The sequence below is a fragment of the Uloborus diversus genome, chromosome 1 (assembly GCF_026930045.1).
Source record: "Uloborus diversus isolate 005 chromosome 1, Udiv.v.3.1, whole genome shotgun sequence".
In the NCBI taxonomy this organism is placed as follows: domain Eukaryota; kingdom Metazoa; phylum Arthropoda; class Arachnida; order Araneae; family Uloboridae; genus Uloborus; species Uloborus diversus.
This window is the reverse complement of record NC_072731.1, coordinates 1,605,985-1,628,372: the sequence shown is the minus strand read 5'-3', so window position 1 is coordinate 1,628,372 and position 22,388 is coordinate 1,605,985.

Here is a 22,388-nt window from a genome sequence, read left to right as displayed (position 1 = left end):
TTTTTATTATAAAATTCTAAAAAGATGCCTAGAATATCAGGTATACGAAATGAAGAAGCAATATTGTATCTGATATAAAAATTCTATAGAAATGGAAATATCTCTGAGATAAGATGAAAACGTTTTTAAAATATACTTTTATTGACATCTCTAACGTTATTCTTTGTATGAAAGTATATATACATCGATATTGATCTGGCTAAAAACTATTCTTTTAACCGGGACTGTTTCAAAACATGATATTCTTATGTGGCTGGAAAATTTAACGCAGAAACAATTTGCTACGGTTTGGTACATTGCAATTTTATTAAATTAAGCGGAACATTATGGTATTTTTCTTCACTAATTATAAAGCTGAAAGTCTCTCTGTCTGGATGTCTGGATCTCTGTGACGCGGATAGCGCCTAGACCGTTCGGCCGATTTTCATGAAAGTTGGCACAAAGTTAGTTTGTAGCATGTGAATGTGCACCTCGAAGCGATTTTTCGAAAATTCGATGTGGTTCTTTTTTTATTTCAATTTTAAGAACAAAACTATCATAAGATGAACGAGTAAAATACGAAGTTATCATAACATGGAACGGTAACATGGGTACAAGTCAATTGGCGAGAAAATCACCATGCATTATTTGTAAACATACAGGCGAACCAAAAGACCTTTTAATTTTTCTATTACGGGCAAAGCCATGCGAATACCACTAGTTATACTATAAAATGTTTCAATGCGAGTTGTGTTTTTTTTTTTTTTTTTTTCTGGAGTCAAACAGTCGAATCATTGTTCTGTGTGAAATATACTTGTGTAAAATTAATTTGTAAATATTATTGTTTAATACATATTTGTGTTTGTACTCCATATTAATCCAATTAAATAACACTGCGGACAGTGCCTTTGACGCTCTTTAGTGTTGAATTTACTACTAACTCATGTTGAACTATAATCAAGAATTTTTTAATGTATTGTTATTGACGTCTGTATGTTATGTTTTATAATTTGTATGTTTTAACTTTACTTCATTTTATTTTGCTTACTGTTATTGTATGTGTGTTTTGTTAATAAATCTTATCTATCTATCTTATCATTATTTTAACTACTCCATTAGATGGGAAACATACTGCTAGTTAGGACAAAACATACTTTTGGGACAAATACTGCTTTGGAGCAGTCGAGAGATGACTGTTTCTATATCCGTGCAAGTGCTAATGTACTATTATCAACGACAGGCGCTTGCATCTGAAAGAATATATATGTATCCAACAATCAATGCATTTGATTTAAGCGAAGACACTTCTTTTTCTTAAAATTAAGTTAAATTTTATTTAGGTTTTTGAAATTGAAAAAGTCGTAGGTCGGCATTTGCACAGCAAAAGGTGAACGTGTTAAAATTTCAATAGATACTTGGAACAATAGAAGTTAATTATGTGAAATCAATTCAGATAAATGAAAATTTTTTTTTATTATAGGTTAGAGATACATCAAATACCATGTTTTGCGGAGTACCGAATATTCAGTTAAAATTCAAACTAAATATTTGAGCGAATACCATAAACTAGTTTAAATATTTTTGAAACTAATATTGATTAATAATAAACTAACTAATTTTACTTAAATTTAGCAGAGAAAATATTCATCTATTTTAAGAAATATGAATGCATTTTTTATTTAACATCATAATTTTGCCTATGTTATGTATGGTTTTCATATTAAAACCAAATTTATCCAAAAGCAAAAGTAAATTAACATAGTAAGTATAATAAGTTGGTTTATCTTTGTCTTAAATTCTGCATAAATAGATAAGTAATTTGCATACTCTTCTTTTGCCCTTAAACGGTACGTTTTTTCTTATTTAAGTATGAAACTTAAATAAAAACATACTCCATAATTTTAATCCATGTCTCATAAAGGAAATTTAAATCTTTTTTGATAGATTTATAAACTCGTACATTCACTCACAGGTGTGCGTTAGAAATATTTTACTTTATCAATCAACGAAGTTCAAAAGCTTCGAGACTCCTTTCTTGTGATCATCGTCACGCCCCATTCATCAATTTATTGTTTAAAATCATTTGTTCTCTTTTGTCCAATCAATCACGACCGCCGGAGTAGAGAAAAATGTCTGTTAAAATAAAAACTGATATCTTTTATGCATCGTATTTTATGTTCGCTGGTTTTTTTTGTTTTTTTTTTGCAAGAGTGAAAGCGCCCATTAACCCCAATAGTCAATTGTTAATATCATAATAATAAAAATTGCAGTAGAAAATATAGTCCGTAATTTTTTAAAAATATATAAGAAAAGCAAGAAAATCATTCAGAATAAAATGAGCCTGGTTACACAACGATGGGAATTGATTTATTGCGAGATTTTTTACAAAGAAAAATATTGTTTCAATGCTTCCTCTTTTTTAAAAAATGAATTAATTGCGTCAATGGACCATATTCCGTTATCTTGATTTAGAACGTCTCAGACAAAATTAGATAGCTTAAACATTTTAGAATAAAAAAGTATTCATTAAATAAACTCAAAACAAAGTAAACTTAAAGAATAAAAGCGGCGCTGTGCCGCTGCCTGCAAATAAACAATCCAGGTATCACACGCACGTTTTATCGTTCCAGAGATTTCAAAATGGTTGTTACAACAACCATTTTGAAATCTCTGGAATGGTTGTTACAACAACCATTTTATTAAGTTTCGAAGTGCACAAATTTCGCTTCCTGTGAACAGAGAGACACAACCGACTCGTTTTCTTTCAGAACCCATTCCTGTTGCCACCGGTGGATAACTTTTTGAGGAAATGAAAACATTTACGAATTCGAATCGAATGAATAGCAAATAAAATAACCTCTGCAACTTCTTCATCAGAAGTTTTGATATCGTTTTCTGACAGCTAACGCATTTTCCTTGATCATTTTAATGACTTTGTTAGATTATCGATCCTTGAATTCACGCTTCTTTTCCTAACGATGCTTGAGCACTGAACGTAAATGCTGACCGCGCTAATTATTTATGAAAATTCTATGATGCAACTTTCTGTGTTTTTATAACTAAACATATAATTGCTTGAGCACAATACAATTTCTACCTCTCCTTTCTATGCAGACTCCAGACAAAAATTGCATAATCTTAAGAGATTATCGGTCCTTGAATTCACGCTTCTTTTCAAGTCTGTGTGCTCCTAACGGTGCTTGAGCACTGAACGTAAATGCTGACCACGCTAATTTGATCATTTATAAAAATTCTATGATGCAACTTTCTGTATTTTTATAACTAAACAGATAACTGCTTGAGCACAATTCAACTTCTACCACTCTTTTCTGTGCAGACTCCATACAAAAATTGCATAATCTTAAGAGCTCGGAAAACATTTTAGACACCAGGCAAACTAAATCTCACTGATAATTGGTTATTTTTGTATAACATGGCTTCTAAAAAGGATGTTTTTGTTTGGAAAAACTAGTCGCCAAGGTATGTTTTTAGTCGCCAGGGCCATCTGACTCCAGGGATTTGTCGAACCCTGCTTATTTATCATGAGCGTAATTCGTGTAGGATTTGCTTAAAGTGACAGGTGTAACCTCTTTCTCGGATTTAAAACTACAAAAATAAAACTAACATAAAAGAACCGTAAATAATATTTGAGAGATATTTAATGCTTACCAAGATATTTGAAAAACGGTGTTAAAGGATGTGAGGCTTAACAGAAATAAGAAATCTCAGATTTCTTTTCCCTGATATAAAAAGTGTTTTGTTTCCAGCAATAAAAACACAATTTTTGCCCTTAGGATCTTTATTTTCAAGTTCATTCTAAAGCAGCAAATAAAATCTTATATAAGTAAAAACTGAGCGTATACCTATGTATCTATGTATGTACGTATGGCCGAGTTATTTCTCCTGAACGCCAGTAAACGGGACCATCGAACCAGGTATCGATGGATTCGTAATTTTCCCGTCTTCAGGTTTAGCTATTTAACATAATCCTCACATAAAAATTAGCGAAGATATCAATTCGCAACTCCAACGAACTATAGGGGGTACTGTAGCCACTTTCTAATGGCGGACGAAAAAGGTAAAACAAACGCACGCGATAACGAAGAAAATGCTAATAAGCCTAGGAAATTTCGTTCGTATGCATGATTTTTTCGCTTTATTCTTTTTAAATTTTTTTTCAAAGTCTTGTTGATATTCTGGCCCACGTAGAAAGAAATGAGAATTCAAGAAGCATTACTAAACGTCAAATATTAAAGCAAACTACGTAGTTCGTAGTTCTAAGCAGCCATTTTCACAATGTTGAATTCGATATTTATCAATTCTTGATAAAACTAAATAATAATTGTGGCCTGACAAGAATAACAACTAATGCTACACTGCAAAAAATAATTGTTGTTTTTATAGTAATATACTGTGTTTCCCTACAGTTTAATACTGCTCTCTCTCTCTCTGTGCTAAATAACAGAAAAAAACTGTAAAAATGATTTAGATTGCGCAAAACGATGCGCAAAAGGTTTTTCTTTTCATACGGAAGAGAAAATGAATTCAAGGTATCGAGACAGCCATGTTAGTTATTTTTCAGGAGTGCTGAGGCAGGACTGCTCAGATGTAATCCACGTTAAAGGTAAGTGCTAGTTATATTACTCATTCCCTTTTCCTCAAAATGTAGTTCTCTTTATCATCGAGAATGTATGTAAAATAAGTTTTCATTTATGAAATCGCAATTTGTATCCCAATATTCGTTGATGTTGACTTTGCAATTTATTTTAGTTCCTAAGTTGTACAGATTGCTTTATAGTGAAAATCCGAGTAGTTGTTGTGATTCTGAACATTTTATGCACGTATAATAAATTTTAAACATTTTCTGAACCTCAAATTTGTTTTTAAAAGAAATCAATTCCTTTCTTGATCGTATTTAAAGTTATTAGAATATTAGACTTTGTTTACGACTATATTTTGTGTTATATAGGATGTCAGTACTTAAAATTTAAATTCCTATGTAAAAAATATCAACGTGACTGAGAGACATGCAAACAGTATCACGTTTACTGATATTTTTTGTTGAAGAATTTGCCACTCTGAAAATATAACAGTCTGATGTCTGAACGATACAATGTTCTCTGAAATCTGGAGCCAGCTTTCATACTTATCGATCAAAACTAAAATAATAGTTATTAAAAAAATAATCAATGAAACACTCCAAAAAAAAAAAACACCTAATAAAAATAAGCATTTTCAGATACAATCATAAAACCTTTGTGTTTTAAAAGTTTTATATTTCCATCAGCAGGAAATTCAAGTTTTACTTCAGGAAAAATGCACTAGTACCATTGGAACTTGTGAACATAAAAATAATTTTAGAAACTATATTCAAAGGCACTCGATGGGAGGTCAAGGGAAGTCTCTATGACCTCCTCAAAATTTCCACATTGGGAAAATTTGTCTGGCGATTCGGCAAATTTTGGGACATAATTGTAATGTTGCAATTTTTGAATTCTCGAATGTCCAAATTCCATTAGATATTGTACTTATTGTTGTGCGTACTTAATGTGTGCATGCACCAGTATTTCATAAATCGGCAAATATGTAAGTTCCAATTGAGAAATTGAGATTATACGCCTTCCCAACATAGTTAAGTTCAGGCCGTGCTTGACTATATTTTAAAATTTTCAGCTCTTCATTTCTTATCTGGTAGTGTTCCGTTCTCGTCAAAATTAGTTTTTTAATTTAAAGTAGAATGTTTACTTTATTATGCATTGTTTGTCATATTTTATTCGCCTTAAAGGACATGCTCATTTAGAAAAGTAGATGCTAGTGAACTACAGTAGAATTTGAAACTCTTTTAACCTTGAACTCGTCAGTTTCCTTACATTTTAACTTTTAGAACCCTTGGGTTTTAAAGATTGACATCAACGTGTTTATGATGACGACAAAAACTACATTATACATACTGAAAAGTGGCCTCAGTGGCCGAGCGGTCTGAGTAACTGCTTGACATTGACACACTTGAGGCGGTGGGTTCGACTCCCACCCTCGTTCCGGTTGTACTTTCCCTTCTTTGTGATGTAAATTATTTCATGTGTTGTTTATATGTGTAATAAAATATATCATGCGTAAGGGAGGCAAAGCACTCAGATTGTAGTCCTCATCAAAATAAACCTGTGCAATTAAGCACCGAAAGAAAGGAAAAGAAAGAAATACTGAAAAATGTGATTCTGTACTTCACTGTCTTTCACTGCATATAAAAAGTAAAAGTATGTCAGATTGTTATCCGTGTAAAGTGGAAAAATCGGAGAATTTCGTTTGAACTTGTAACGGAGGGTCAAGCCAAAGCCGGGTAAGATCTTTTGCATTTAAATGCGATGGGTTCCTTAGCAGTTGAATGCTTTAAGGCTGGAGGGATTATTTTCACAATAATAGACGATTTTTCAAGAAAGTCTTCGGTTTGTTTCTTAAAGAAGAAAAGTGAGGTTTTTGAATACTTTGTCAGGTTTCAAAAGAGAACAGAGAGATTTGCGAGAAAGATCCGATAACAGAAAGAAATTTCTGAACTCCCGCTTTAAAATTTACCTTAGCGACCAAAGCATAAGAATTGAAAAAAACCAACAAATCCTTCAGTTAACAAAATAGCATCATAGAACACTATAACTCAACATTAATAAATGGAATTAGGACACTTTTAAAGGAATCGGGTTTGCCTCAGCAGTTTTGAGCCGAAGCAGCTATATGCTACCACTACTTACGGGCTAGAGCGGTTTTAAAAGGAAAAACCAAAACCTTTTTTGAGCTATTTGGGGGAAGAAAGCCATCTATTAAACACTCCCGTGTTTTATGGCTGTATTTCGTATGTTGGACTTCCAAAACAGAAAATCAACAAATTGGATATGAGAGCTAAACAGGGAGTCATGGTAGGATATGCGTTTTATACGAAAGGTTATAGAATTTGGGATCCCCCAATAATCGCGAAATGACAGAAACGCTGTATGTTTAAGTCGATGAAAATAAATTCTGGGGGCGTAAAAAATTAACGGGAAACAGAGGGACACAGATTTATTTCACTACTGAGTAAATCTGAAGTAGGAGAAGATTATCCTGAGAATAATAAAATCGAGCATGTTGAGAATTAATAGGGTTAAATAAATACCAAGGCAAAGAAGACAATTCAGGGATATGTATTATTCTATTGACACGACAACGGTTCTAAAGTCCGAATCACGAAGCCGAGGTTTATTGTTCTGAAAATAACATTAAATATGACCCAATATATTTTGATTACACATTGTGATGATAATTCAACAAAAGGATCGGATTCCGATGAAGATAGGGGGTATAATTCAAGTAAGCTAGAAGCTAACATTTCTGAAGATGTAATTCCTTCGAATTTGAAACAAAGTTTGAGAACGCCAGAAAGTGACGTTTGGCAAAACGCAATAGCTCAAGAAATTCAGGTGATCTGAGAAAGAAACGTTTACGAATTGTTTCCATTGACTGAAAATTTTAGAAAGAAAAAAGGATATAGATGAGGGTTTTGATTTAAAAACAGATGAGCAGAATGAAATAATGCGCTTTAAGGCAAGACTGGTAATTTTAGGTAGCAACCAGGTATGGGGGGGGGGATACTTTTCGCAAGTGTTCTTTCCAGTAATTTCCTTTGATTAAGGCTTTCTTTTCAATTTTTGTGTATAAGCTACATTGGGTTCATTTCCAAGTAGATGATTGCATTGCGTATTTATATGGGGATTTAAAAGGGGAGATTTGTGAGACAAACCTGAAGGGTTTGTCTATCCCTAAAATCTAAATTTTGTCTGTAAATTATTGTCATTCTGATTCAGATTACGCCTCGAATAACGACGACCAGATTTCTATGGCGGAGGGGGGGGGGGCTTGTTGTGTTTTTGGATAAGATACGATTAGTATGGCGTAAATTCAAACAAAAATGCGTAGCACTGTCAACGATGGAAGCGGAGTATATTTCATTTAGTGGACAATCTAAGGAAGTTATGCGGATCAAAAGAATTTCAAATAAATTAATTGGCTACGAAAAGATTTAAGAATTTTAGATTGATAGATAGTACTCAGTACTGTGACAATCTAGTAGCGATCGATTTTTCTAGTTCTGCAATAGAAAATTGCATAACTAAGCAGATTGATGTGGGGTACCATTTCCTAAGGAATTTGATTGATGAAAATGAATTTGGAATAAAATTTGTTGAAACTAAAAATAATTTAGCTGATTGTTTTACAAAACTTTTCTCTAGGGAAAATTTATGTAAAGCTTGAATTGCAATGACATATTTTTCAAAGTGTTTTTTTTTTTGAAATGTTTCAATTATTCCATTATGTTTGAGTTATAATTTGTGCACACAAAAGGATGGCTTGTAATATATTTTTTATTTATGTCTTAAAGTATTTCCTTTTTTCCGTGTGCTGGCGTACCAAGAAGGGGGGGGGGGGAATATGCTAGCGAATATTTTGTTCCTGTCCCTCTACGGAGGAAAAAAATATTGTAGTTGATTTAATTTTGAATTTGTGCCCGGTGATATGGTTGCGTTAGGTATTTCGGAAAAATTTAAACTATAAATTTCATTCTAGCTGCCTGAATTCACTTCATTTAAATTTATTCACTAATGCAATATTATTTCTTTGAGTTTAGTGGTATGCAAATGTAAAGAACTACGTAACTTGTGACCAGAATTGAATGGAATAATGGGTTCGTGGCAGTTCGCAGTTGCGTTCCGCTTGGAATTTCAAAGAAGCCTCTTGTCTAAACGACGTTGCGATGGTTCACTTAGTGACATGAATGTCGGCAACGGAAGTTTATAAGTATCTCTTTTCATTTATATTTTTGCGTTTCTATTTTTGTATCGGATGTAATTTGTAATCACAAATACTTTTGAGTTTTAGAGCGTTCTTAGGCACTGAACCCTCTCCTACGGCCTGCGTGCCATATTGGTTCGCTGCAGCTGATTTTTGTGGCCCGTTGTCAGGTTCTATGTATCGTTACAATCAAGAACTTACAATCAAGAACTATGTATTGGAACAATATAAACTAAATTTTATTTCTTTTTGATTAAAATGTGATCGGTCATACAATTCATTATTACTCATATTAAGTCTTGAGTTTTTTAAATTTGTAATTCAATATTAATTTTTGCGGGGAGTTGAATATTAACACTTCCAGAATCACCGGAATATAGAAATTTCTGTTGCTAGAGCTAAATTAGGCGTACATTTCTTTCAGTATTATTATTATTTTAATTTTCCAGTAAATTTTAGAACATTGATTCTTTGTTTTTAAATGTTATTAAAATCGAAGGAACCGAAACAGAATGCTGAGTACTTTATTATTTATGGTACGTATTTTTATAAAAATTTAAGGAACAAAATTTAAAGCAAACTTCATAATGAGAACAACGTTAAAGATTAAAGTTTAAAGTACGATGTAATAAAGCGTATGAAACTTTCTTCGTATATTCAGACTTGACTTATCAAACAAAATTATAGATTATTTTTATTGTAATGTAAATAAAAAGCAGTTATTTTGCAAATGTGAGCATGTTTAAAACTACAGTAAAAGTGGTGCGGTCTTCTGGCAAGCGTTTTGAAGAAGGGTAGCATTGTTTACAACAAGGACGGCGGGCCAAATATGGACTTACAATTAATGATTAGAACTGGCACTACCAGATTTAATCCACTTTTTGACATGTTTGACGGTTTATTCTTTTGTTAAAAACTTTCAACTTTTCTGACCGATTTTCATTTTCTTCTGAACTGATTTTAACTAAGCCATCTTGATTTTGGAAATAAAGAATTTTCTTCCAAAATTCAGGTAAATTCTGAAAAACTTAAAGATAATTTGTGTAAAACCTTTCAAAAGAAGTGCCACTAAAAAAAAAAAAAAAAGTCGCTGGTGGCTTAAATGGGGAGATCGATGGCTGTTCAAAACGAAGGGGGGGGGGGGAGGGCTTCCCATTTTGAAAGTCATAGAATATAAATGAAACATCTTAAATTATGCTTAAATATTAAGACATATATAAGATAGAATGTTCTTACGGTATTATTTTATTTCAACTCAAATGACTCTTTTATGTGATTCCTTAGTACTTAAGAAAAAAAACTCCAAAAAATGAAATTTTACCAATGTAATAACACAATTGTGGAATAAAATATATGAAAAAAAAATATATTAAAATTAAAGTAAAATATTTCACATTAAGTACAGACAGAGTTCTAAATATTTATAATAATGGGGAGCTGTCAAAGAAAAAGAAAATGAAGCTGGTATCAATGAACATAGCTCGAGCTATTTAACAAGTGTTGGAAAGGAATATCGGTTACAAAAAAAAAAAAAAAAAAAAAAAAAACTCGGGAGGGGGGCAGGGTAGAAGAGGCTAGATGCGGTATTCATTGTTTTTAAATGAATACCCCAATATTTCCGAATTGGTTGTCCTAAACGTCAAAATTGCTAAATTTTTTTAAAAAAATATCTCTACCTCATCCTAATTATTGTTTTGAAGTAAATATATTGCAATACGATAATCTGAAGCCTATTCTAAGCAGAAACTAGTTTCAAGTTTTATCATCTTTAAAACTTTTTTTTTCTTTAGGCCAAGATGCTAGCTTTCCCATTCTGGACAACTTTCCGCTGTTTTTTTTTCTCTTGACTTATAGAAGGAGTTATTCTCCCGATCACTTCAGTTATCCGATCGAAACAAATAAACATTATTCTTAATCAACAGTCTTATATAAATTACAAAATCCTTCAAAAATACCGAAAATTACAAGGATTTTTTTTAAAATATTATTTCAGGAACCAGTATAAGTGCATTTCTTTACATGGAAGATAAAATGTAAGATATTATTTTCTTTCTTTTTTATTTTTTGAGTTCTTATGTCAAGTATCCAGATTAGGTCTACTTTAATTAAACATTAAATAACCACCTCTGCAAATGCGTAGTTTGCAAATTGCTGCCAAACCGGTTTTTTTTCTCCTTAAGACAACATATTTAGCGCTTAACTGGTTCCTGAAATCAACGGTTCAATTACAATTTAGGTATATGTTGAGCGGTTTCAAAATAAAAGCAATTCCAAAGGCAATTTCAGATAATTCAGAGTCATAATTTTAATCATTTTAGGACGTATTTTTATACCTACGTAATTTGATTTTTCCATGTATGTTTTTTGGTGTCTACAAGTTTTATGAGATTGTAACAATTTTTATTTTGACAGATGCTTTCATAATATAAGTTCTAATGATGACGCCTAAGTCGGCAAAGATGTCACAAAGAAGAATCAAGTTCGTGATGTAAAAATGTCGTGATAAAAAATGTCATGTCGTTATGTAAAAATGTTCGTGATGCCTTGAAAAAATTAGCATTCGATTTTAAATGAATTTCTGTAATTTCACTGTAAAAACGAGTAATCTATATTTATAGGTAATGTATACGAAATAAAATAATTTTGCAATTTTTAATGGTGTGAATGTTTCGTTTTTTCTAATAAAAACAGTATAACAATGTAAAGTTATATAATTTTGGAGTAGTGAAACTAATTTTTAACTTTCAATACTAGTACTCATAAACCTGACAGATTTTATTATACCGAGTAAAAAACTGTTTCTGTTTAATAGCTCTGGAATCTTGAACTGTCACATATTTATTGTTTTCATTTATGTAAACTTTAAAAGATTAATAGGAAAAAGTATTATCTAATCTATAATAATTAGTATACAATAAAAACCATTCTGTGCAGTCTAAATGCTGAATACTGCACATATAGTGTGAAATACAATTAGTTTGTCAGTAGTATTTCTCAAATAAAGTACGTCCAAGTGCAACTTATAATATTAAAAAAAGAACAACACTGTGAAAACTTCTGTTTTACCAGAAAAGGAAAATTAATGCAGAGAATTGCATGCATAAAGTTAAAATAAACTTAAAGTTATAATGGATTGTATACTGCAAAACATTTCCCACGTTATGCTGCACATTTTAGCAACTCAATAATGCTGGAAGTGAAAAAAAGTACTTTTAATGAAAATACGATGTATTTTCAGTTATATATAAAAACCTTCTCATTTTTACTACATTCATGGATCAAAAAGTTTTGTTTTTTGAAAAAGCTACAACTGTTCTTAAAATAAAGCTTCAGACCATATTTTGCAATTTCCTTCTTTTTGTAAATTTTTAAGTTTGCAATAGTTTTCTGTAAAAATGAAAATGCGCCACTTTTTCTTCTTTAACAGGTGTTTATAAAATATAGAGATATTGCATTGATTTATTTTGTGTACAATGAAATTAATATCAATAAAACATTTAGCAGCAGTTAACTATTTTTATGTAAAAGGCTTTTATATTTCTTAATGCACAATTCAGCTGATTTCGCAGCATAATACTGCTAACTTTACAGTTTGATACTGTTAATTTTGCAGGGTTATTCCTTTAAAAAACAGTATATTCCTGTTAATTTTACATATTATCTCTGTTAAATTTACAGGTCAAGTCATTCCTAAAACAGTATATTACTGCTAATTTTACAGTTTGATACCGTAAGTTTTACAGGGCACTTCCATTAAAAAACAGTATATTACTGCTCATTTTACAGTTAATCATTGTTAATTTCACAGGGCAATTCCTTTAAAATACAGTATATTACTGCTAATTTTACAGTTTGATACCGTAAGTTTTACAGGGCACTTCCATTAAAAAACAGTATATTACTGCTAATTTTACAGTTTATCGCTGTAAATTTCACAGTAAAAGTCTGTTATAAGACAGTATATTACTGCAAATTTTACAGTTTAGAACTGTAAATTTTACAGTTTTTCTTTGGAATGTGAGCTGCCAGTATTATACTGTAAAAACAACAGTTTATTTTTTGCAGTGTAGAAAATTTAATATGACATTACGAATTATTATCAAAAGAAGATGATACTTCTTTGCCTTGCTTGGCTAGCGCTTATTGTTTTGCATTTGTAGCTGAGTTGTTTCTCTCAAATTCCCGAATCGTTAATTAAAAAAATTTCTGTTTCGATGTTTCTAATTTCTGAGTCATGATTTAATTATGTCATGCTACGCAAATCATCAACAAAATTCTCACGGATATATGGTGGCAGATTTCTTTTCAGATGATCTACCATTATTTCTTTTTACTTATCAAATTCTGTAATATTTCTACCATTTTATTCCACTCATGATAAAAATTAAAAATGGTTTAACTAACATGAGGAATCTCGCCAAGGTTACTTTGCTCGCACAATACTAAAACTATAACCCTAAACAAATTTGGCGAAACCTTTCAGCTGAGAATAAAAGCAATAAAGTAAATTCTTCCTCGGTTAAAAATTTTTCATTTTGTTCTACGATAATTTATTCAAGAAAATATTTTGCATACTGTCCATTATAACTAAATGCTGCTGTCAAATATGGTTAGTTAAATTAATTTAAGATTAAAAACAAAAAACCCGTATTCTTACAAATTTACACAAAACAATAAAATGTTTTACCTGGTATAACGTTATCCAAGTTTTTTAATCCAGAATTTTCTTGTGTTAACAGCTTTTACCATTTCTCAATCAACTCACGTTTTAGAAGGAAATAAGGAAAACTAACATTATTTTGAGAAGCTCGAGAATACTACTAAGGGACGAAACAATTTCTGTAGCTGAATTCAATCTAAGACACATCGATTGCGTTAATAAATACTCAGAACAAACAGCCTGTGTATACGTCAATAGACACAAGTGAAACGCAATGTGGCAATGTCTTAGTTTTTTCGGCAGGCTGGAGTTGCGAACTAAAAACTATTAATTATAAAGCTTAGATTTCGACATAAAATCCGTATTTTTCGAAGGCTTTCCTCCATTAAAATTATTATTCAGTGCTTCATTTCAACTTTCCATAACAATGCTTTTATTAATATGTGTAACGTGAAAAAAATCATAGAGCAAAAAGAAATGTGTTGCCATTTTTTTTCTCGAATATGAACAAATAAATTTCTGGTTTGAGGCTTTTCCTGTAATCGGGGGATTTAAAATGTTTCCTTTTTACCGCTATCGCAAAATTTTGCTGTTTTTTTTTTCTTTTTTTTTTCAAGCCTGATTGTTGAACTCGTGTCATTTGACACAGCTTTTTTGTTTTCGAGGTAGACCGTGCAAAGCCGGGCGACGCAGCTAGTTCAAATTTAAAATTTGCGTGAAGAAACCTTTGCACGAATACTATACCGCTGATATTTCTCCTCCTAATTTTTGGCTTAAATATTATTGGCTGCTCTTTTTTAATCTTTATATGAAGATATTTAGATCATCTGCACGTTTTGAGGGAAGTACTCAATAAATCATATATTGTTTCATGATTTGTGGTACGAAACAATATTTGTTGAATATTTTACAATGTATAATGTTTTGTTTTGTTTTTTGGCTCAATAGGCAGCTGATGTGCCCAATTTCTGCCAGTAACATATCTCGCAAAAACTAGGAACGTTTTTCACTAAAATTCAGAAACCTTCCTGAAAAATCTAGAAATCTTCCCGATTAAAGCCAGTCGTGTCTCTGGAACTTCAGAGTTATCTTAGGTGGAGATAATATAACAGCTTGGCACCTTCATGATTAATGAAGACAGTTCCAAACGCAGTACTGCAGACATGGCCAAAGCTAAGCCAGAATTGCAAGTACGTATCAAGCATATCACTCTTGCAAAGCGACGTAGTCCACACACTCCCTACGGGGGTTTAATCAACATGGACGAGCCATAATCGAAGTGAAACTGATACATCTTATAAATACTCTCAGTTAATCTTTAAACTGGGAGCTAAAAATATTTTTTACAACAAAGAGAAGTCTGCAATCGGACAACTTGTAGCAATTTAGGAAACTTTTTCACAATGATACTTGGTATTTCCAGGAAGTGGATAAAAACCATTGGAATCCCGAAATGATACACGTAAATACTCAGTAACGTTTCGGAATTTTTTTACAGTGTAACAGGGGACATTTTCTACTTAATTTTCCACTTGTTTAACACCATGGCGTCAAAACGAATGAAATAAACCCATAGCTAACTAACACAAAAGATAGTTTCTAGTTAATTAATAAGTCTATAAGCTGTTTTATTTTTATTTTTCAGTGCGTTATCTTTTTTAATTCGTGATTTTTGTGTCCAAGTCTGTAAATATTGTCAATGCAAAGGCTTAAGTAAGCATCCATTGATAATAACTCATGCATATTCTTCCTTTATCTCATTGTTTAGCTCCCTCTGGCGAAGGAAAACAAAATTTCATTTCCTGCATCAGTTACTCTCTTTGTAGTGCTTCTTCCCTAAGACTGCAATTGACCGTTAAATGACTAGCGCTACTTTGTTAAACAAACGGCACGTACAATAAAATGCATCACTTAGCAAAGAAATAAACAAGACCAGGAAATCACCTGAGGAAAACATGAATAGGATGTGGTAGGGTGAAATGTTCAGAAAATCTTGGTTTTTCCACTAAGGTGGATATAAATACAAGACATTCTTTGAAAACTTAAAATGTGTTTCTTTGTTTTTAGGTCACATTATTTTAATAAACAAACATTGCAGAAATTTTTAGGAAGAAAAATTTGTTCTAAATAGTTTTGTGACATTTTATTTTTCTTATGTATTAATAACCTACTATGGAGAAACGTAGTCACATTTAAAAATACAAGTAAAACCCTATCTTAAATATTCATTATACTTAAAAAAAACTAGCTGATCTGTGCATCACATGACTACCTTTTACTCTAATTTAATGTCATTTTCTCATTATTGTCAGTTTTAATGTGATTCAATAGTTAACTCTCTAAATATCACCAACAGTGACCAAATTAAAACCAGATTAAAAAAAAAAAGTTTTTTTAGAAAAATCGCCAAATTTGTCGCCAAGTTGGCAACAAATTTGGCACCTAAAATACATTCACGATTTCATCATTGATTGAATGGCATTAAAGAGAAAATGGATTGAGAAAGAAGAAAAATTATTATTTTCCTCGATATTACTGCATCACATGAAATCATTCAGCTGAGCAATATGAGCCTGAATTTCTGCCACTAAACTATATTTCAAGAATCCAACCATTGTCTGCAAGAGGATCTAGATCATATTACGGAGTGGGCTGATAAATGGGGTATGGCTGTTAATGTTGGGAAATGTCAAGTGCTACATTTAGGGCATGGAAATAAGTGTACAAGTTATTATTTGCAAGGTTCAGTCATTAGTCAGGCAGAAAAGTTACTGATCTGGGCGTCTTAATAAGTCAGGATTTAAAGTTCGGCCATCAGTGCAGCATAGCTAGCAACAAAGCCAATAAGATGCTTGGATTTATCAATAGATCTATTTCAAACAAGTCTAAAGAAGTTCTTCTGCCCTTATATAGAAGTTTGGTAAGACCTCATTTGGAGTATGCTGTTCAGTTTTGGTCTCCTTATCTTAAGAAAGATATTAATGCATTGGAAAGGGTTCAAAAGCGGGCTACACAGCTAATAAATTGACTTTCTCATTTAGACTATGATTCCAGGCTTAGAAGGCTAAACATGTACGTCTTGAGCAAAGAAGAGACTGAGGGGACATGATTCAGTTGTTTAAATTTATTAAAATGAAAGATGTTACAGGGCTGAAGTTTAGCACTGAAAACAGGACAAGGGGTCATTGTTTTAAGCTATTTAAATATCAGGCTAGCATGGATGTTAGGAAAAGTTATTATTATAGCAGGGTAGAGGAACCTTGGAACCGCTTACCGGAAGAGGTGGTAATGAGCACGGGAGTAGATAGATCTAAGAGGGCCATTGATCTTCACTGGGGATTGTAAATTGACTAGGACCAGTCTAGCTGGGCCCAGAGCATGTTGCTGGTCGTCACTTTTGTATTTGCATTTGTATCAAGTTGTTTTTAAGACGTTTAAAGCATGATTACCTTTAAGCAAAATGCGGCTGAGAATCACCCGCAAACATTTTCACTTAGATGATAGCACATACCACGCATGAGGATACACAATGCAAAAAGATATTAGAAGTACCTTTTTTTCTTCAGGTATTGCACCGATAGTTGTATTGTAATATTTTATTGTTGAATGTTGCGTTAAACTTTTTAAACTAAAAATGAAGGAAACAAATGCAAGAGTTTAGGTCCTATCGAATTGAATTAGACATTGCACTAGCCATCAATCCAAAATTCAACACCTCTACCTCAGTTACTGGTATAGCTCATCGGGAAAATTACTGAACATTGTCCAGTAACGCAATAGAATACGTATACATGCATTATCCAGTCTCCCTCTATGATAAACATCCCCATAATCTGAACACTTTTGTTCTGTCCTGTGAATGTTCAGAATAGAACGTCTAATGTATATTTAAAAAAAAAACTGCACGGTTTTAATCATCAACTATGGTTAAAAGTTGGCTCAACGACAATTTTAATCATATTTGACTCATCAATTTCATCAATGTCATCAGGGAACGTGTGATCATTTCCAATGTTTACTTGTTGTCATTTCATAAATTTTTTTTGGAACATAGTAAATACGAATAGTACCTACGCAATGTCTGAATTAATTACAATAGATATTACGAAATTATTATTTCTAAAGATAGTTCTGGGGAGGGGGGGTCTTTCTTTTTTTCTTTCTTTCTTTTTTAAAATCTAGTTTTATCTAACTCCTAAGTGCGTAAAAAATATTTCTAGATCTAAACCTCAAATGTTTATTAATATTTGATACCGACATTTTACGACATAAATGCAACTAGAAGAAATTAAAAGTAGTGATTTCCGAAAATGTGCCAAGAATTGGTCAAATATTAAATGATTGCAATATTGCACTAATTTAAACCTTGTAGTTTAGTTCAGTTCAATTTAAATTCGCTAACCTTAAAAACAATAAATGCTTAGTAAAAAGGATTTTTTCACTTATATATGCCTTACAAATCAATATCAAATGATTTAAAAATAAGAATGTAAGTTAAGCCTAGCCTATGACCGTTTTACGCTATCTTACTGAAGTTGTTCTGAGGTATTGAATTTAATGAATCCTGCTTTGCTAACCATGATGAAATATTCTTGAAATACCTCAAAAACTTTTGGCACAGTCAGACTGGTGTAAATTCTTATAAAAAAAGGATTTCAAAGAGAAGTTTATAGAGGCTCTCCACTGCAGAAGTTTGTTTCTGTCTCTAGGAAAATTTTTTAGAAATATTCGACTACAAAATTTTGACAAATTCATTATCCACATGTGACCCGTTGCCCACTTGCCGTAGGTTGTGCACCACTGTTCCAAAGGATAAATATACCTGTGTAATAGCTTATTTTTTAAATGGAATTTCATGTAGTTGAATACTTTTTATCAAAATAATAATAATAATAATAATAATAATAATAATAATAATAATAATAACGTATTTCTTACCTTCTCAAAATTTATAAATTTAAAAGATTTGGGGAGAGTGTGTTTTATGAAATACATACAAATTTCTCGTAGTGGGATAGGAAAGGGATTATCAGTTACAAAAAATAATGTAGTTTTTTTATTGTAATTCTACTTTAAAAAATGTATAACAGAACTTCTTGAAAGGGATGTTCTTGTCTAGAAAAACTACTCGCCAATGTAAGTTTTTAGTCGTCTGAGCCATCTGACTCTTGGGATTTGACGGACCCTGCTTATTTATCATCAGCGTAATTCATGGGGGGTTAGCTTTAAGTAACAGGAGTAATCTTTTTCTTTGATTTAAAACTACAAAAATAAAATTAATTTAAAAGAAACCGTAAATAATATTTGAGAGATATTTAATGCTTACTAAGATATTTGAAAAACGGTGTTAAAGGAGGTGAGGCTTAATAGAAATGATATTTCTCAGAATGTTTTTCCCTCACAAAAATTGTCTTGTTTCCATTTTTTTTTTTTTTTTGTTCTTAGGATCTTTATTTTTAGGTTAATACTAAAGCAGGAAATAAAATTTAAATTTAAAATTTTTGAGTAAAGAAATAGGTGATATACAGCATTGTACGAATATATCCATTATCCATCCTATACGTTACTATTCAAAAAAGTTTCCCTCTCCCTCTCTCTTTTCCCTTCCTATTTTTTTTTTGTAATTTCTTTTAGTCTAATTTATTAGGTACTAAAATGTAAGAATGATGCTGTGATAGGATCAACAGTGATTTTGACTACCTACATATAATTAGGCATATTTTTTCTTCAATGAAGACTAAAATAGTTCAGAACACTTGTAAATTGAAAAAGTTAAAATAAAAAAAGAGCTATGGTATAGCTGCAAATTATGGATCATAGCCGAAGCTGAGGTAGAATTGAAAGCAATTCTAAGGAGCTTAGTTACATCATCCAGAGAGTGCATTCATTTTGAACTCACCAGTCTGGAGCAGCCGTAACCGAGCTGCAGACGGATAATATTATTTTAGAGTTTTGTACATTGTCACACTGATATTTTGCAGTAAGTTACCGCCCTGAGCCAGGGCTAAGGCAGAAATACATAAAATACACCGCCAGCTCAGTTATTCCATCCGAGGACTGCTGTCCTCGGATGGAATAACTGAGCAGGCAGTGTATTTTATGTATGACAATGACAGCTTAAAATATTTATCATACCGGCTAGATTTTCCGCGAACTTGGTGCAGGTTTAACAAAATGGTTAAAACCCCATGGTTGAACAAAAATTATGTAATGGAAAACTTCTGATGGAAGTTGAAATCATTGTTAAAATTACGTTTGTAGCACTGTAAATGATTTTTGTGCCAAACTTTTAATTTTTCAGTGTGCTTACTGATGGACTACTTAATATTTAAATTGGCGATAAATATATAAAATACACCGCCAGCTCAGTTATTCCATCCGAGGACTGCAGTCCTCGGATCGAATAACTGAGCAGTCAGTGTATTTTATGTATGACAGTGACAGCTTAAAATATTTATCATACCGGCTAGATGTTCCGTGTACTTGGTACAAGTTTATCTGGTTAAAGGGTGGTATTTTTTAACTTAATATCGTAACTTTTATCTTCACATTTTTGAAGTGGAGATGTACAAAGTTAGCGAATCTCTCTCTGGGTTGCTAAAATACTTTAAACATCAAAGCATGTATGGTCAGTACTTGTATGAGATTATTTGTGTGTACATTAGTTATGGCTAGTTCAAATGGATGATCAATAGCCAAACTCCAGTCTCCAGAATGCCGAAACAGCTGTTGGATTGGATACTGGTTTTATATTAATCTAGTGTTTTTTCTAAATTTCAGAAAAAAAATTAATGCGTCTTTGTGAATGTACCCGAAACATGTTCGGAGTAAGACAGTGAAGCATTTAGCAGCTATATTACATAATGTTTGCCCACATCACTTTTTTTTGGGCAATCACGATTGCTTATTGTTCTTACTTGACTGTTTTTTGATGTCCTTTGATTTGATTTTCTCACCGCCTCCCTCTGCATCATCACCGTCGACCGGCTCCTCACGATGCTGCTACTACAGCGAAAGCTGTCTCCAGGTTGCATCCATGTCCTACACACACGCGCATACATACACAACTAGACACACACACGTGTACACACACACACACACACACACAAACACATGCACACACATACACCTACACACACACACACGCATACAGACACCTACACATACACACACACACAAAAACATACACGCGATTACTCACACATTCATTCATACATACAGACAAATACACATATGCATACACACACATACCCCCCCACACACACATTCATACACACAATTACCCACACACTTATGCCAGCACACAGACACAAACACACATGCCTACACACACACACACTCGTGATTGCGAAAAACATAATTTGAATTCAAGATGTCAAAATTAAAATTATTATTATTTTTTTTTTTTTTTTCAGTTTTTGGTAAAAATCTTATAAACGTAAAACTACTTTTCGTTGGACACTTTTTAGCAAAGGTAACATTCAATGCTATGAATGGTTTGTTATTGTGATTTCAACCTGTAAAGTACACATTTCTTTTAATAGAGAAATTGAGAAACGCATAAACGTTTGCGCGAAACACTACCTGTTGATCGTTTATACCGTTACAATACAATCTATATACAGTCGACCCTCGATAACTCGAACCCTTATAACATGAATGTTCTATAATCTCGAAGTTTTCAATCGATTTCAAAAACATTTACGGTACTCAATACAAAATTGTCTCTATGTCTAGAATGTACTCCTTTTAAGTCGAAGTTTTAACCGAAGTTCCGTTTTAATTTTACGCGTATAATTGCAGCAAACATAAGAAAAAAAAAAGAGTTTTTTTCCTTGTATTAAAGGATTATTTATTTACAATAGCGGTCCTCAATGCTCATATTGTTGCAAAATTTCGCAAAAATAAATTCAATTGAATATTGCTTCACAATATGTACTTTTTTTAAATTTTGCAAGAGTGTAGTTGTTCTGAGCGGGTTCAACTACTTTGTTAGTATTTTCAAAATGACAAGGAAAGAAAGAAAACTTAATGAACTAAATATTCGCAGCAATAAACTTTTTTCTGTTTTAATTTTTCATTCGGTTTCTAGATCAAACCCCAAACAACGGAATCATAGGTCGAATCAAAATACACCAAGTATATACACCAAGAGAAAAGATTTACGAGAAATCTATGACCGAAACAGATCTTCCTGTCTAGACGACAGCAAGCGCGATAGACCTATTTTTGGCTCAAACTGAAAATTTCTAGACAGAGGGGACAGCAATAAAATCTTCTAATTTGCTTTCAGTTGTACACTTAAGTAAATATTCAGCAGTCCTCTTTAGGATATACAGTTCAGCTTTTGCTTAATCCCTATATGTTTATTTATATGCTCGCTCATATTGAAATAGAAGAACTTGAATGCGATTTAAAGCAACATTCAATTATCTTACATAAATTGTCATTACACTCTAAAAATGATTCAGAAACGTTCCTGGAAAACAACGGGCAGCTGATGTGCCCAATTTCTGCCAGAAAGATACCTTACAAAAACCAGGAGCGTTTTCTGCTAAAATTCAATAACCTGCCTGCAATTATCCCGGAAGCCTCCTGAAAAATTCAGAAATCTCCCCATTTGAAAGCTGTCGTGTCTCTGGAACTTTAGAATAAAATGCTTTTTCCAAAGAAAGTTCCACACGCAGTATTGCAAATATGGCCAAAGCTAAGCCAGAACTGCAAGCAAGTATCGAGAGATTTACTCGCCTGCAATTCTTGCAAAGCCATACGTAGTCCATACTTACTTGCTCCCTTTGGGGAGCTTAATCAGCATGGACGTCCCGTAATCGAGCTGAAGTTGGTAAACCTTATAAATGCGCTCAGTCAATCTTGACACTGGGAGCTAAGAATATTTTTCGCAACTGTGAGAACTCTGCACTTGTAGCAATTC